This window comes from Notothenia rossii (genome assembly GCF_949606895.1).
Source record: "Notothenia rossii genome assembly, chromosome: 10".
NCBI lineage: Eukaryota > Metazoa > Chordata > Actinopteri > Perciformes > Nototheniidae > Notothenia > Notothenia rossii.
The window spans coordinates 21750543-21765961 of NC_136908.1; positions in this window are offsets into that span (position 1 = coordinate 21750543).

Below are 15419 nucleotides of genomic sequence, written 5' to 3' on the forward strand. Positions count from 1 at the left end.
TGTCTGTTGATTGATAGCCTGATTTCTGAACTCTCCTGTGTATCCTGCACAGAGACTATCTAAGTCTATTCTTGGATAATCAGACTGCAGGCCTAGATTCTCACAGATCAAAATTCACATCCATTATACTCTGTCGATGTGCTGTTGGAACACAATGTAGCAACATCTGTCTCATCTGTTATTTATGGTGTAGGCAGGGCAGTTTATTAATTAAGCAACATGACCGGGCCCAACTGACAAGTATAGATTGGAAGAGTGTCAATGGCAATATGACAAATAGCCTTTGCTTATCAATCCCAGCCGTATGCAGAAAAAACACATCCATTGTTCATCATGAAACATGTGCACTCTCATTACCTCTTGGCCCTTCAAGTCGGTGCAAGTCATCTCTCCAGTCCTTTTCCTCAGGGATTACCAACCCAGTCTACTGGTTACGGTTAAAAGTGTCTCCTGTGTTAGGATTGGATTTTAGTATAGCTGTGATTGTGTTCTTTACATAAAGTGCTTATTATGCTATTTTGAAGCTGTTTCACGATGCCACGCCTTTTGTGGCAAAAAACATAATAAACATTCAAGACTTTTAATTGGCATTTGCTCAGGTACAGATGTACAAGGGCATGGTTGGTCAATTTAAAAGTATGATATGAACTAGCTGTTGTTATTCTCTGACAGTCAGCAATTTTCCATAAAAACACAAAAGCAATCAGTGTCGTAGTCTGTCCCTCACTATTTTGTGACTTCTTGTCTGTGGCTCTCATCTACAAACTTAGTGGCTTTTACTGAAAATGAATATAACATTTTATTTACACATTTTTTATTTTCAAACCCTACAACATCTTGTCCCTATATTTTTGGAATTTGGAATTGAGTTTGAATAAGCATGTGTTTATGTGTTTTGGGTAATATTTCCAAGTGGAACAGTGTGGCTCATTGTTGTGTTTTTTAATAGTTTATTGACAACAACAGAGCACTATGTATACACTATTTGTTTTGAGAAAATAATCAAACAAAAGTCTAATTTACCTCTTAATCCAATTTGAGTCCAAGAGTGACCCTTACACTTGCGACAATGGGCAACATGAGTCATATGTGGGATTCAAACCTGAGAAATGTTGAGTTCCCACAATGCTCTGGGCAGATGAACATGCAGTTCTTTAAGACTAGTCGCCGCAGGGTGAAGTAAAGGTCAGCCTATAAATATTACATCCAACCTTCTCATGCACTGAGCCTGAGCTCTCTTCATATGGCATCAATATGTCAGGGGGTGTGACATTTGGCAGGACGACACGCTAAGCCAGGCATCGCAGGTCGGGGTCAAAGGTTAACATTGTCAGGGGCGAGACCGTCTGTAAAACAAGATGTGCCTTAAGGTTAGTTTGAATGTTTGAATAACAATACACAAGTTAAAGTAAATGTGCGTTTATTTTCAGCACACCTGCAGTTTATACAAGTTCTAGCTCCCATGATCCACAACCGCCATGCGGTCTCTAAACCTGGTTGCTATGACAACCCCAGTGGTTACACAGCTGGTTAGTAATTCAGGTCTCGGCCTCTCCTGTCTGATATGTTTGTTTCTGCCGCTCAGATTGTGTGAACAGGTTGTTTTCTGGCTCTAACATGTTCATGATTCTCTCGGGTGAAGTCAAAGCTCTTCCACCATGGAGACCCGCATTTCCTACTCTCATACACCTTTTTTTTTTACTGTTGCTCTCCATTCGATTTTTCACTGCAAATTGTGATGAACACCTCTCGTGTTTGAACTTATTTTATGTGAAACTGTGCTGCCCTACTTTTCGTAGAGAGTGTAATATTGTCTGGTATTCCAGGACTTGCACACAAAACTGAACAAATGTCATGACTTTTCCTAACTCAATAATTGTAGTGTTGGAAAACTATAACGTACTGCCTCTTTATTCAGACTGTTTAGCTATTTTTTGAGCAATAATGCCTACATTGTCAGCATTTGTCTATTGATATGAAAAGATACATTGAAGAAGCAGATTTATATTTATGATTGTAAGGCACCTTATTTCCCCCAGTATCCTTTTAATTTGTATTTGATACATTCATAAGCTCACATGTATTCTTGGACTACACAATATAAACACCTGGTTAAGAAGATTCCATTTGGTTTTGAGAGAGCATCACACTTATTCTCAATCATATCATTCATTTTTATGTTGGACTGCACCTCTCCAAACATTGTGTGAGCACTGTGTCTTGGCAGAAGATATGGTATGTCTCCTGAAAACGATCACGTTATATTTTCTTTGAGATATCTCAACTCTGAATGATTTTACTGACATTTACATTTCATTTTAAGATATAATTGTTTCTCCTCTGTCTCCGCAAATATATACATACCTTGAGTGATGCTGACCAAATACTGATTCTTTTGGGTACATGTTAAGTTGGTACTGAGTATTTTGACCTTTATAAAAGGACATTTACTTTATATAATGCAGATTTAGCTGTACTTTATGATTTTTCATGGGATGTTCTTGTTTTGTGTGGCTGTCTCGTGTCTTTAAGAAAATGCAGGAAACAAATAAATAAATAACCGTACAAAGAAATTAATGAATTTAGTAACATGTAGACAGTCAAGTCAGAAATCAGCAGGCAGGCAGGATTTTCCTGAAAACAATGAAATCCAAAGTTAGAAATCAAACGAAATCATTTCATATTGCGTTTTTTCTTTATCATTCCCCAAGAAATGATTAGATCCCGGTTGCCCCAGGAGGTTCAAACTGTTTATGGAGATGACTTTTAATAATTTCATTTTAAGCTGATGACATTTATAGCATTTCATCTTATTAAAGAGTGGAATTGACAGTGGATGTGGGGGAAAGGAAAGAGAAATAGGCACCCCAAAGGTCAAGTAGCAGACGAAGGGAGTGGGCGATAAAACCTGCGGAGACACCACAACGAGTCTGGTGAGCATCTGCATGTCTCACTCCTCCATCATAGAGCCAGTGGCACAATGGAGGAAATGTCACGGTTTGTGAAACAAGCAGGACCGTAATGCAGATATAAACTGAAAACTTCCTTTATTTCAAGGCTATGATATCTCTATACAATGACTAACAGAACACTCACCGCAGAACTAGTCAGGGAACACGACGAACCGACCAAGACAGACAGACAACCCAGAACTTAAATACACACAAGACTCAATCACACAACAAGACACAGGTGAGGAGGGAGGAGAAAACACAGGGGCCCAGGTGAACATAATCAGACAATTAGACACACCAGGGAAACTAATGACAAGAGGAAAAACACAGGGGAAAGGACCAGACAATAACCCAAAGGAAAACATGACATGGAAAACAGCAAAAACACCCAAACCTACAAAACTATAAACGTGACATAACATGAGAATCGTGACAGGAAATTCCTAAATGTAATATAAAGCCTCTTGTTTACCTCACAATAACTCACTATTAAAACCTACAATGCATCATTCTGATTTAATTATGCATTTAACTTGACATTTTCTTTTTAGATGTTTGTTTAAACTATTATTTGTATATTTACTTAAATACTTGGTTTAGGATGATAATGGCTGGTAACTTTCTTTTATTTGGGGTTGTTGGGTAAACATTTGTAAATGTATCAGGAAAACCGATGCCAATACATATATTTGTTATAATATATATAGAAATATATATATATAGAAAGTGGCACTTTTAAAGCGTGATTAGATATACCCTTATGTCTAAACTAAACATCTGTGACTTAAAATGTAAAAATAGAAAAGGCCTCAAGAGCATGGAGGGCATTACAGATATGATCAAGTCTGCTTCAGAAATCTGAATTTCATGCATGCTTTGAGGTAAATAATGATTCCTTTAGGATTTTTGTTGATTTTATAGCTGAGGTGTGTTGACTGATCAATCTTCTCCTACGGTGTGTAGAGAAACTGAAAAAAGGAGCAGTGAAATGATCTCACAGGCTGGAGTATAAAGAGAGAAGATGATTTTCAGGAAGGAAAGAGGTGTAAGAAAAGATCGGTAAACTGTCAGGAAAAATATATAATACAAAAAGAGCAAAGGTCTGGGAAAGCAGAACTGTGCCTCCAGTGACCCGCACAAAAAAGAGAAAAAATGTGTTTACAGTCCAATTAAAGAAGTGGGAAAGTACAAAGCGTCCGCCCCCACTGCTGTGTGGCGCCCTCTAGTGAAGACACCCGGAGACATTCAAGGTTCATAGCTGATGAGGCACTGAGTCTTTCAGAGTCAGATTTACAAATATTATATTTTGACCTTAATCCAAATATTCGGTTATTTTCATAAGCTTTTTTAGTCTGATGCTTCGATTCATTTTAAACAGACCGTTCAACAAAAGGATACCCAAAATCTAAATATTGGATTGTTCTTTCTTAGTAAGATCCCATTTTCATTACAATTGTGGTCTTACCTTGACTTGAAGATGAAGTCCATGCTATCCTTCTGGACAACAATCTCTATTAGTTTTTTGTAAAAGTCCTCCTTATCTTCCTGTAGTTTCAAAAGTCTAGTTTGTTGTTTGTGTCTACCGTCTCTGTGTAGAATAACAGTAGCAATAAGATCCTGTGGGCTCACGTGCGCCCCCTTCAGTGCGGCAGAGGTTATGGCTGCCTCTCCTGCTGCTTTTTTCATTGCCGTTATATGATGAGACCAGCGAGCCTAAATATCATATACGTTAAATAAGTTATTTAGAGACTATGGATGGCGAGGATAAATTTAATAAAGGGATCTACAAACATTACATTGGAGACCTACAGTGAGATGCTAACAGGCATGCGCTTAGGGCCCGCTTTCCAGCCAGTTTCTGTTGGGTGACACATTCTGAGGTGAGAAGTTCATCCTTCGCTTTTAGAAAATTAATGTGTAACAAAATAATCTCTAACACCAAAAAAACAGACACTCCAACAAATACTCAGAAATGATTTCTGGTAATACATCTTTGCTTTTACTTGTTGTATTTTTGGTGTAAGATTGCCCCTTCCATTCATAAACAGAACCTTACCTTTTCAACCATGCAGTTAAGCAAAACAGGCAATATACCCAAGGTTTTGGGGAGGTGAATGAAATGTGGTATTTTGGTGAGTTATGTAAAACTTTGCAATACATTTCCCTCATTAGCATCAATTGCTGACAAATTGCAAAAGAAGAAACTGCTGCAGTTATCAGACACATTTGTCCCCCCTGGTATCATTTCCTGAGGCTGTTTAGGTCATTTTGATAAACAGCTGATAAATTGGGCAAACAAAAACAGACATAATTGTTTTAGGTGGCACAGAGGTCAAATAAAATGCTTGGCGTGAGAATAACGTAAATTAAACAACTATCACAACTCCAGGGGTTTGTGATTACCTGATGAAATGAAGACCTGTGTCACTGTCACCTCGCAGGCGGCCATCTCAGCCCACCTTCGCCTGGCAGGATTAGGTCATCCGTCTTCATCCAGCTGCAGCCCAGAGTCTGAGAGCTCTGTGGCAGACGGAGTGTCCTTGTCTCGTCCTCTGCAGCAGGAAGGGGCCTCTAATCAGCTCTCAGAGAGGATGCTGGGAGAACTGGCAGGAAACCAGGTGAGGAGAGGTAAATGAGACGCTGCTGAGGTGGGCAGTGTGGCATTTTTCATTCATAATTCATTCACTTAGTTGTTGGTAGTTCAGACTGCAAGAATTGTGCATTTGGAAAAGGTTGACATCTAAAAGAAATGACATTCAAAGAATTGTAAAATCGACAACACTGGCACAGAGTGTTTTTATCTGCTCACATAAAATGTCATTTCTCATCATTTCTATACCCATTTCTCTTCCTTTCTTCTTCTTTCATTGATTTCCTGTCAACTCATTCACCATTGTATTCATTCATTCTGTCCCTGTATACTTAAGTGGCTCAACCTTTTTACGGTTATGTTAGGTGACGCTAGGTTATCAAACTATTTAATTCTGCCTTTTATACATGAATTAATTCCACGCGCTAAGAAGAGGAGAGAAAAGCTTCTTACCAGCTGATGCTGAAGATACTGAGGCTGGCACTCAGTGGAAAAAAAGAAAATGTCTTTCAGAAAAGAGTGCCTTTTCCCTGGATTTTCATTATGAAAGCTCACAGAAATCCATCAGGTGTACATTTTGTATACAAAGGCTGCTAATCTTTCTTTACTTCTGACTAGGTGGAAGGCATGGGGTTTACAATTTTGGAAAGAGAGGAGTATAACCAGGAGCCTTTTGCAGATCTTAATAATAGTCATTATTAAACTGTATATACAGATGGCAAAGGGTTTATTTCACATGCTTGGTAATCCATCCCTACGCTGCAAATAACTGATCATTCTTTTATTATCTTAATCTATGTATCCAATTGAAGGAGCCCTATTATGCGTTTTGGATTTCCCCTTCCTGTGGTGAGTTATATAGGTTTTTGTGGATGTAAATGGTCTGCAAAGGCTAAAATCCCAAAGTTCCCTCCAGAGGGAGTTTCTCTCCAACACTCCCCCCCTTCCTGAAATGCCTCCATTGAACTCCTTTGTTTACTTCCATAACATGGTGACATACTGTAAAACGTGTTTAGATCGGCTAGCGCTCCAACATGTACGTCACATCTCGAAGCGGTTGACCAATCACAACAGAGCCGGCCAGCTAACCAATCAGAGCAGACTGGGCTCTGGTTTCAGACAGAGGGTGAAAAGAGGCAGTAGGAGAAGAATAAAGACCTTTTTGAACATTAAAGCATAGGGAGACATGTCACAGAGGCACAAATTACAATTGTGAACCTGAAAATGAGCAAAATAATGCCCCTTTAGTCTGTAATTTAGTCTCATACGTCTCAAGACGATATATCTACCAGTGGAATAAAATAACAATATTTCCAAAACAACGTGTTTTGTAAAATAATTATTTAAGCCCAGTTTAAAACTTGTCTTGAGTTTTTTTAACTGCAGATGGGGTTGGATAAGGTATCATTATCTGCCTCAATTCTTTGAGGTTATCAAATATAGTCAAGAATATACCAAAATAAAAATGCATATTGCACTGACATTTTACAAAAGAAAAGGTTTAAGGACAGCAACTCAAATCCACTACACTTTCTGGTGAAATCAGGGAATTTCCTCACAGTCACTACCTGCACCTACCTATACCTATGTGTGCTCTGGAAAAAAAGCTCATAAACAACCCTGACTCTGTAACAAACTAAATGACTCAAACTATATTTTTCCAGCCAGCACAGTTGAGAGGCCTTGGATCTATACATGGGTTGGAACAAGAGGGAAGCTCATTTTGGAAATGTAGTTTGGGTCATCAATTGTTATACCGAATCGCTGACTCAACTTTGAATACAATTATTAAAGTAACAATTATTATAAAATAACTATAATATAACAATAAAATACATTATTTGAATGAAATCTTAAGTGAAGAGGTACGAATTAAACCTATCAAACATTGTACTGCCCTGTCAGTTGAAAGTAGCTTTATCTTTACAAATGTAAAGAAATTCTATTTTATCCACATAATTGTTGTAAATAATTATTTCTGCAGTTGGATAAGTACACATGTTGGATCATGAATCGAGACAACCTACACACAGAGTAATAACCCACACACTTTTACCTGCCACTGTGTGTGTGTCACCTGGGCCTTGTGTTGTCTCAGCCTCTGTCAGACTTTTTGCTGAGGTGTCGAGGAGCCTGTCAGCTCCACAGCTTATCTGCTGTCTCCTGCGAGTAAAGAGCCGCTTCAGCCGCTGAGAGGACAACATGAGGGATAAATCCTCTAATATGGAACATTCTTCATATATTCTATTTTTATGGGAGGAAAATACGTGTCAGCTGTTACTTAAGAACACTCTTAAACTGCAGTAAAGGCACTTTGCACATTGTTAGCTCCGGATAAAAGCAAGTTTAAACATTTGTATAATACACATAAATCCTGTGAAGTTAAATGATCACTGCCATACTGGAAAATATATTGCGAATAAAATACATTCTGTGTATTACTGAAATAAAGATAACATATATTCAGGTAGGTCTTCTGTGAAGGAGAGAAAAAATGGAGCTTAGTTTCACTTAGTATCTCCAGATTTGGGGATTTTTCAGATCAGCTGAAGAAAGATGAGAAGAAAAAGCATGTTGCTCTAACCGAAAAGTTTAATAACAATCCTTGATTCCAAATTTGGCAGATTATTTCCTGTGAATATTAAATGAGAGTTTCTGTTAATGTTTGGGAGCTTGTTTCAATTGTTTATTTCCTACCTTATAAGCACTTTAGAGTTGACATTACATAGCTGTGATTTCCTGCTCTGCACAGAGGCAGTGAACTGGACCCTCAGAGAGTCCTTTGTTTTGCTACAGAAGCCTGACGTGCAGCCCAGATGAGGCTCAGAGAACTTTGCTCAGCATCCAGGATCCGAGCAGCGAGCAGAAAAAACAAAGAGTATCGATCGGGCCGGACTCAAGTGTGGGATCAATCGTTATGAGCTCTGTGAAGCCATGAGCTGCTGCTGGACTCTCTCTCTCTGTGTGTGTGTGTGTGTGTGTGTGTGTGTGTGTGTGTGTGTGTGTGTGTGTGTGTGTGTGTGTGTGTGTGTGTGTGTGTGTGTGTGTGTGTGTGTGTGTGTGTGTGTGTGTGTGTGTGTGTGTGTGTGTGTGTGTGTGTGTGTGTGTGTGTGTGTGTGTGTGTGCGTGTGTGTGTGTGTGTGTGTGTGTGAGAGTGAGAGAGAGAGTGTCAGTATGTGACTTTGTGATCTGTGTGTGAATATCATCATTCATGTCATGATGCTCCAGTGACTCCTGATGAGAAAACATAGCACTGATGTGTCATGTGTTTGTGTGAAGGCTGAACTGAAGCCACAGCCTTTACTGTGCCAGATAGAGAAAGGTTATACATCAATACATACAGAGAAATATTTAAAGAGGTCATATTCTGCTCATTTTCAGGTTCATATTTGTGTTGCATGCCTCTATTTCCACATGTTTACCTTCTTTAACGTTCAAAAAGCTCTTTATTTTTCTTATAGGCCTACTGCCTGTGCTGCAGCACCTCTTTTCACCCTCTGTCTGAAACCAGAGCCCAGTCTGCTCTGATTGGTTAGCTGGCCGGCTCTGTTTTGATTGATCAACCGCTTAGAGATGTCCCGCCCCTTAGCCTATCACGTCGTTCGATGTGTTGGAGAGCTAGCCAATAGAAGCGTGCATGTTACATAGTGATGTCATTATGTTACTGTAAACAAAGGAATGAAATGAAGGCGTTTCAGGCAGGAGGGGGATTGTGTGGGTGAGAAACTCCTTCTGGAGGGACCTTTGGGATTTCAGCCTTTGCAGACCATTACAACACTCTACAGGAAAGGGAAAACCCAAAAAGCATAATAGGGCCTCTTTAATATCTGCCATTTCACAATGCTGAAGAGTATTGGAACACTACTCCAAGTTTCTTTGTCAGAAGAAGTATACGACTAAAATGATGTTAATTTGCCTTAACACTTGTTCACAGTGTTGAACAAAGATGCTTCCTCTCTCTCATTCACATGCCCCACCCTGGTACTCTCCATTGGCTCTTCTGTCTTCCCTTCCCTTCTGGGTGAACAGCAAGCAATCCTCTCCCACTGCCAGGAGAGGATTACCAAGCGGACCGCCACTCTGCTGCTGTCACGGTCCTGACCCACACACATCTGCAGAGAAACTTCTTAAGACGCTCAACACCTTTAACCTGGAGCTAATCCTAAAGCTAACCTTAAGCCTCTGCATGGCAGCCAGACGTGACAGTTGGAGTTGAGATGTCAGTAGGTCAGTCTGTGATGCTTTATACTAGCAAAATAAACCAAAAGTAAGTAAATACACATAATATTACCCCCTGATTGATACTATTTTGTAATAAGATTACTTGTTGGAGGTAAAACCATGATAAGAAATCAGTTACTCTTTTCTTTCTCAAACTCTATTAGGCTTGATTAGATGTTGAAGGTATTCTAATGAGTTGCTTTTGAGAGGGATTGCTCCAAAGCTACACAACACAGCAAGTTGAAAAGTAAATATTTGTTTTCTCAATGTTTGAATTCTCAGATTTTTTAAATCAGCAGTTGAAAACTGCCAAAATAACTAACAGCATTTGTGACGAGGACAACTTTGGAGGTTTTCTTTTTACTACCACACAGAATATACCGAAATGAAAAACTATTGAGCTGTGAGCTTTATTTGTTTTTTGCCATTGTAATTTACCATAAGCAATTCTTGACTGTAATCTATCTACTGCAATTTGTAATGTATTTTACCGTATTTTTTGCAAGGCTTTTCTGCAAAACACATCAGCTGGTAATTTACCATAAATTTGAATTTCTTAATAAAATACCGTAATATAACGAGGGGTTACGTATGGTAACCCTCGTTATATAAACACAGGTGGAGCCCTCTACTGGACCCTATGGGTGCTCCCCTTGATCCTATCATGCAAGCGTTCATCCACTGAGACTTTCTAGACGTAACCGGCCCCGGGGCGGGCCTACCTGAATGTGTGCGCATCTCACCGCATAAAAGGAGGCCTCGCCTCGTGACTGTCATCCTACACTTCTCTTCAGCAAGCAGCATAGGACAGACAGGGCCCCTGAGTAGAGGCTCCGCCTGTGTTTATATAACAAGGGTTACAATACGTAACCCCTCATTATATCTCTCACAGGCGATGTATACACGCGCTGTCGTCCCACAACAACACTGTTCCATCTCACTGTCTCTGACCGGCTTTCTGGTTGGCAGCCTCTGCACCTCACTCATCTTTCCCTCGGTCGTAACCGTGGAGAAAAAATTGGGGCTGCAGCTGACAGAGCACACCCTGACGCGCTTACCCCGTGGAGGTGTGCTATGACGTGGAGGACTCCCCCGCCCCCTCTGCCCTAAATCAGGGGGAAAGAGTCCTCCAGCCCTTATGGGCCCAGTGCGCGTCACATAAGCGCATTACGCCCGGGGAGGGGGTCAGATGCCCACTGGCCCACAGCGCCCCTCCCTCCTCACCAGTCCTGTGTTGCCCCAGCAAGCACAGACGATGAAAAGGAGCCAGACATGTCCAAGAGATAAAACGTTATGAAGGGGCCTGGCGTTGACCAGGACGCCGCCGTGCATATGTCCTCCACACTCACTCCGTTAAATAAGGCTGTTGACACAGCAATAGCTCGTGTAGATTGTGCACGGACCCTCGTGGGGAAGGCTCTCCCTGCCTGTCCGTAGGCATGTGCAATGCACTCACAGAGCCAGCCTGCCAGGCGTTTCTTGGACAGGTTTTTCCAGAAGCATACAAACAGCTGTTCGGTGCGTCTAAGGGCAGCCGTGCGCTCCACATAACACGCTAGCGCACGCACCGGGCAGAGGAGGTGCTATTTTTTAGCCTCCCTCGCCCCACTATGGGGTGGAAGATTAAAGCCCCCCCACTGAATAGCCCTAGACCTGAACGCACTCCTTAGGCTCTTGGGCACAAAGGAGGGGTTCGTTCTGAGTGTCGCCCTGCTCTGGTCACCCCGGATCATCAAACAACTCTGGTGCACCGATAGAGCGGTTAACTCGGACACTCTTTTGTCTGACGTTAAGGCAAGTAAGTAAGTAAGCAAATGGTTCTGAGACCAGAGCCTCGAGCACCAGCGGCAGGTCCCACTGCGGGGCGTGCACTACTGGGCGCAGCCTCCTGACCCCCCGTAAAAACCGCAACATTAGTGGCTGAGAAAAGGCTGACCAGCCGTCCAATCCCTTATGGCATGACGAGGTGGGGGAGGTGAAACGAAGGCCGGCTGTGCCGGACGGGCCGGGCCATAGAAGCCCTGACGTAGGCGGCTCACTGGTGGGGGGAGCGGTAAGCCCACACGCTCCGTCACCATAGTCATCACCGCCGGGAAGTCCTGTCGCGCAGACCTGTGCGACAGGTCGCCGGAAACATCAGACGACGAGGTGTCACCATCGTCATTCCTCTCCCCGACGAGCGGACCCGCCCGGTCCGCTGGTATGGCGAACACGAAGGGCACTCCCTCCTCGTGGCCCTCCATCTCCACCACGTCGAGCTCTGGGTCCTCCACCGGCGAGATGTAGCAGTCCTCAAACTGCGTCAGTCGCTGAAGGTGGCTGAGCCGAGGAATTAGATGGCAGGTGCTGCAGAGTGTAAGCGGGCCCAGGTTGGCCGCCGCGTGGTCGGACCCCAGGCATTCAATGCACTGGCGGTGGAGGTTGGCGCCTGCAATGGCGCCCGCACACAAAGGACAGGGCCGCTGCTCCAGCAATGGTGAGTCAATTTTCTTCGTTGTTTTGCTTAAATGTATCCGTCTCTCTTCACTCAGTGTGTCTCTCTAGCTTGCTGAAGAGAAAGGGATGACAGTCAGGAAGCGAGGCCTCCTTTTATGCCGTGAGATGCGCGCGCATTCAGGTAGGCCCGCCCCGGGGCCGGCTACGTCTAGCAAGTCTCAGTGGATGAATGCTTGCATGATAGGATCAAGGGGAGTACCCATAGAGTCCAGTAGAGGGCGGAGCCTGTGAGAGATATAACATACAGTTGTACTGTGTTTTCCACTGAGACAGACTGTAATGAGGTTTACAGCATCTGTTTTATGTTAACAGGTTTTATTTAGCTGTTGTTTTTTGAAAACTGCCAAAATAACTGACAGCATTTTTGACGAGGAAAACTAAGGAGGATATATATTCGGAATATTCAGAAAAAGAAAAACTCACATGAAGCGGTGGACGCGGCGCGAATCACGCGATTGAGTCGATTAAACTGTTAAACGATCAAACGCGAGAGTTCATTTTTTCAACTCGAGCGTCAAATTCACGCGACGCGTTCTCGCGGAAGCCAGCGGTGAGGATCTCAGCCTCCCCAAACAAATGCACTTTCCTCCTCATTGTTTGATAAACACTATGACAATAAAATTGCATTTGTTGAGCTGAGAGCCATAGACAGGAAGTCAGAGAGGATGTAAAGACGAACTGAAATGTTATTGGTTTTGGTCTTTTCATATTTCAAAATTATGAAATAAAATCAGCCTTACCTCAGTCCTATAATGCTTCACGATGGGTGAGGTATCTTCTATCTCTATCCTTGTGAGGCACCTGGGCTGCGGGAGAAAGAAAAGACAAAACAAATGGGAAACTGCTTCAACACAGAGAGGAAATTGTAATTCTTCATGTGATTTTTCCTTTTTGTTTTGAAACTAAAAAGCAATTTCACAACCATTGTCCACTGAAGAGCCTTTCATCATTGTCTTTTGTCCTCATGCGTCCCCTCACAAACACAAAACCAACCAGCTGTACACTCACACTCACAGCTATAAATAGTAGGCTACGTGTTTGTCTTCAGATACATAACATTTCTCATTCTTGTCAGCTCCCTGTTTCTAGCTTTGCTCTCACCTTACCTCTCCTGCTCCAACTCCTCTTCTCTTTCTTGTCTTTCATTTCCACTCTCAGCCAGAATACTTATATACCTCCTTCTCTTCTCTCAAGCTTTTTATTCTTAAAGAAGCTCATATTTCCCATATATTTTCCCTGCTTGAATTCGTTGTCCTCATCTCTCAGCATGACTCATAGACTTATCCTCCTCCTCCCTTCATCCCCCCATTTCCATCCCTCCTTCACTCTCTATATTTGAAAAGCAACCGCTGATGCCTGGGTTCTACCTCCCGCTCTGTCTTTGTTTCTTCCCTCTTTACCCTCTTTATTCTCTTCCATACAGACACATTACTGAAATACACCCGCAGGCTCTCCATCTCTTCCCCAACTTTACATTTGAATCACCATTTTAACTTTGAGAGTGAGTAAAGTGCTGGATTTGCAATTATTCTTTGAGGCGATGTTATCATGGTGAAGTCTGTCTGTGAATTTAAAGTGTTTGCAGACTAATCACGTGACTGTCTTTATCTGCGATTTGAACATTTGTATTCATAAATAAATCCACCCCCCCACTACATTTCTTTTTGGCTCTGAAACCTTAAACTGAAATGACTCATTCCTTTTTGGACAACTGCAGTCCATTGTTGGACTCTGAAAGCAGGTACAGAAAGTGTGATTGCTTAAAAGTTTTAACTCTTCACAGTCTTTGTCAAGTCTTAAAAAAAACTTTAAAGACTGCTTGAGATCAGAAACCTAGTATTTATAAAATTTAAAGGCCACTTTAAAATAGGCAGTTGGTAACTGTAAGGGAAACTTCTGCAGCAATGGAGAGTCAGGACTCAGAGAGACACGAGGAGAGTTGGAGCTTTGATGTCAAACACTGGTGTTTATTACAAGTATCGGCCAGAGAAATTCACATCACAAGTCACAGCAGCCAGAGATTCTGACTGCGCTGGTGGGTTGCCATGTCAAATCTGACCAGCCTCTCTCTCGATAGACCTTTTAACTAGTTTACAGAGAGTTAATCCACATATTGGGGGATGGTGCGTAAACACCTGGGAACAATGGAGATATCCCCAACATCTGGAAATACTCAATCACTTGTCTGATTCTTAGAAGCCAGCGTTCTCACAGTCATAAAACCCTCCGTGACAGATAATATCAACTATAGCTGATCCCTCCCATTCCTTAAGACAGATAACAGACTCAGGGTTGGTCGTAAACGTCAACACACAGAAAAGGTTAAATATCTTAGGAGTAAGGAAGAAATATTCTCTAACAGTAACTTTATTCAAATAACTTTCATGTCCTATTTGCTAAAACTGTCACTTGTTTTCTTAACAGAAAGCAGCACAGAGGAATGGCTGCTGGTGAACTCTGTTCAAACTGTCAAACTAGGCAGTACTAAATTCACTATAAATCAAGATTTTGGTACTGGATTGCTTATTTTCCCCCTCTAATGTTGCGGAAACATATTTAAGTGTACTGTGTAGATGGAAAATTAAAACGTTGCTCTCTCTGATGCTTGGTTTGGATCGATTGCTTTCAACATGGCAACCAGATCATGTTCTTATATTTGAGGTAAACAGTAAGCAGTAAACTAAAATGTGTTTCTGGAACATTGAGGAGAGAAAGATGCAATTCAGGAACATAATCTTGCTTCTTATTTGATCATGGCTGGCTATAGTGTGGCAGTTTGATTGAAGTTATTGCAAGGGGCAGACACTTAATTTCCCCCCCCAGATTCTCTATCTCATTCACTACGGTCAGGATATTGTGACAGTTATTTTTTAAATAGAGTAACCAACTGCAGCCCAAATGGTCACGAATAAATATGATGCACAATGGTGTGGGATTATGATTCAATATGAGTGTATATCAACGTTTCAGCTGAGTTGTATGATGATAAAATCACAATAAATCACAACCTAAATCCTAAGAACTGCTACAGGATGTGTATTTTTTTAAATGATGTAACTTTTTATTTTTTATTATATTTTTTATTATATCATAACTTAGTAATTTTTTTAATGCATGTCACATATTTAACATATGTAACATGAAGCTGTCTGTGGCTA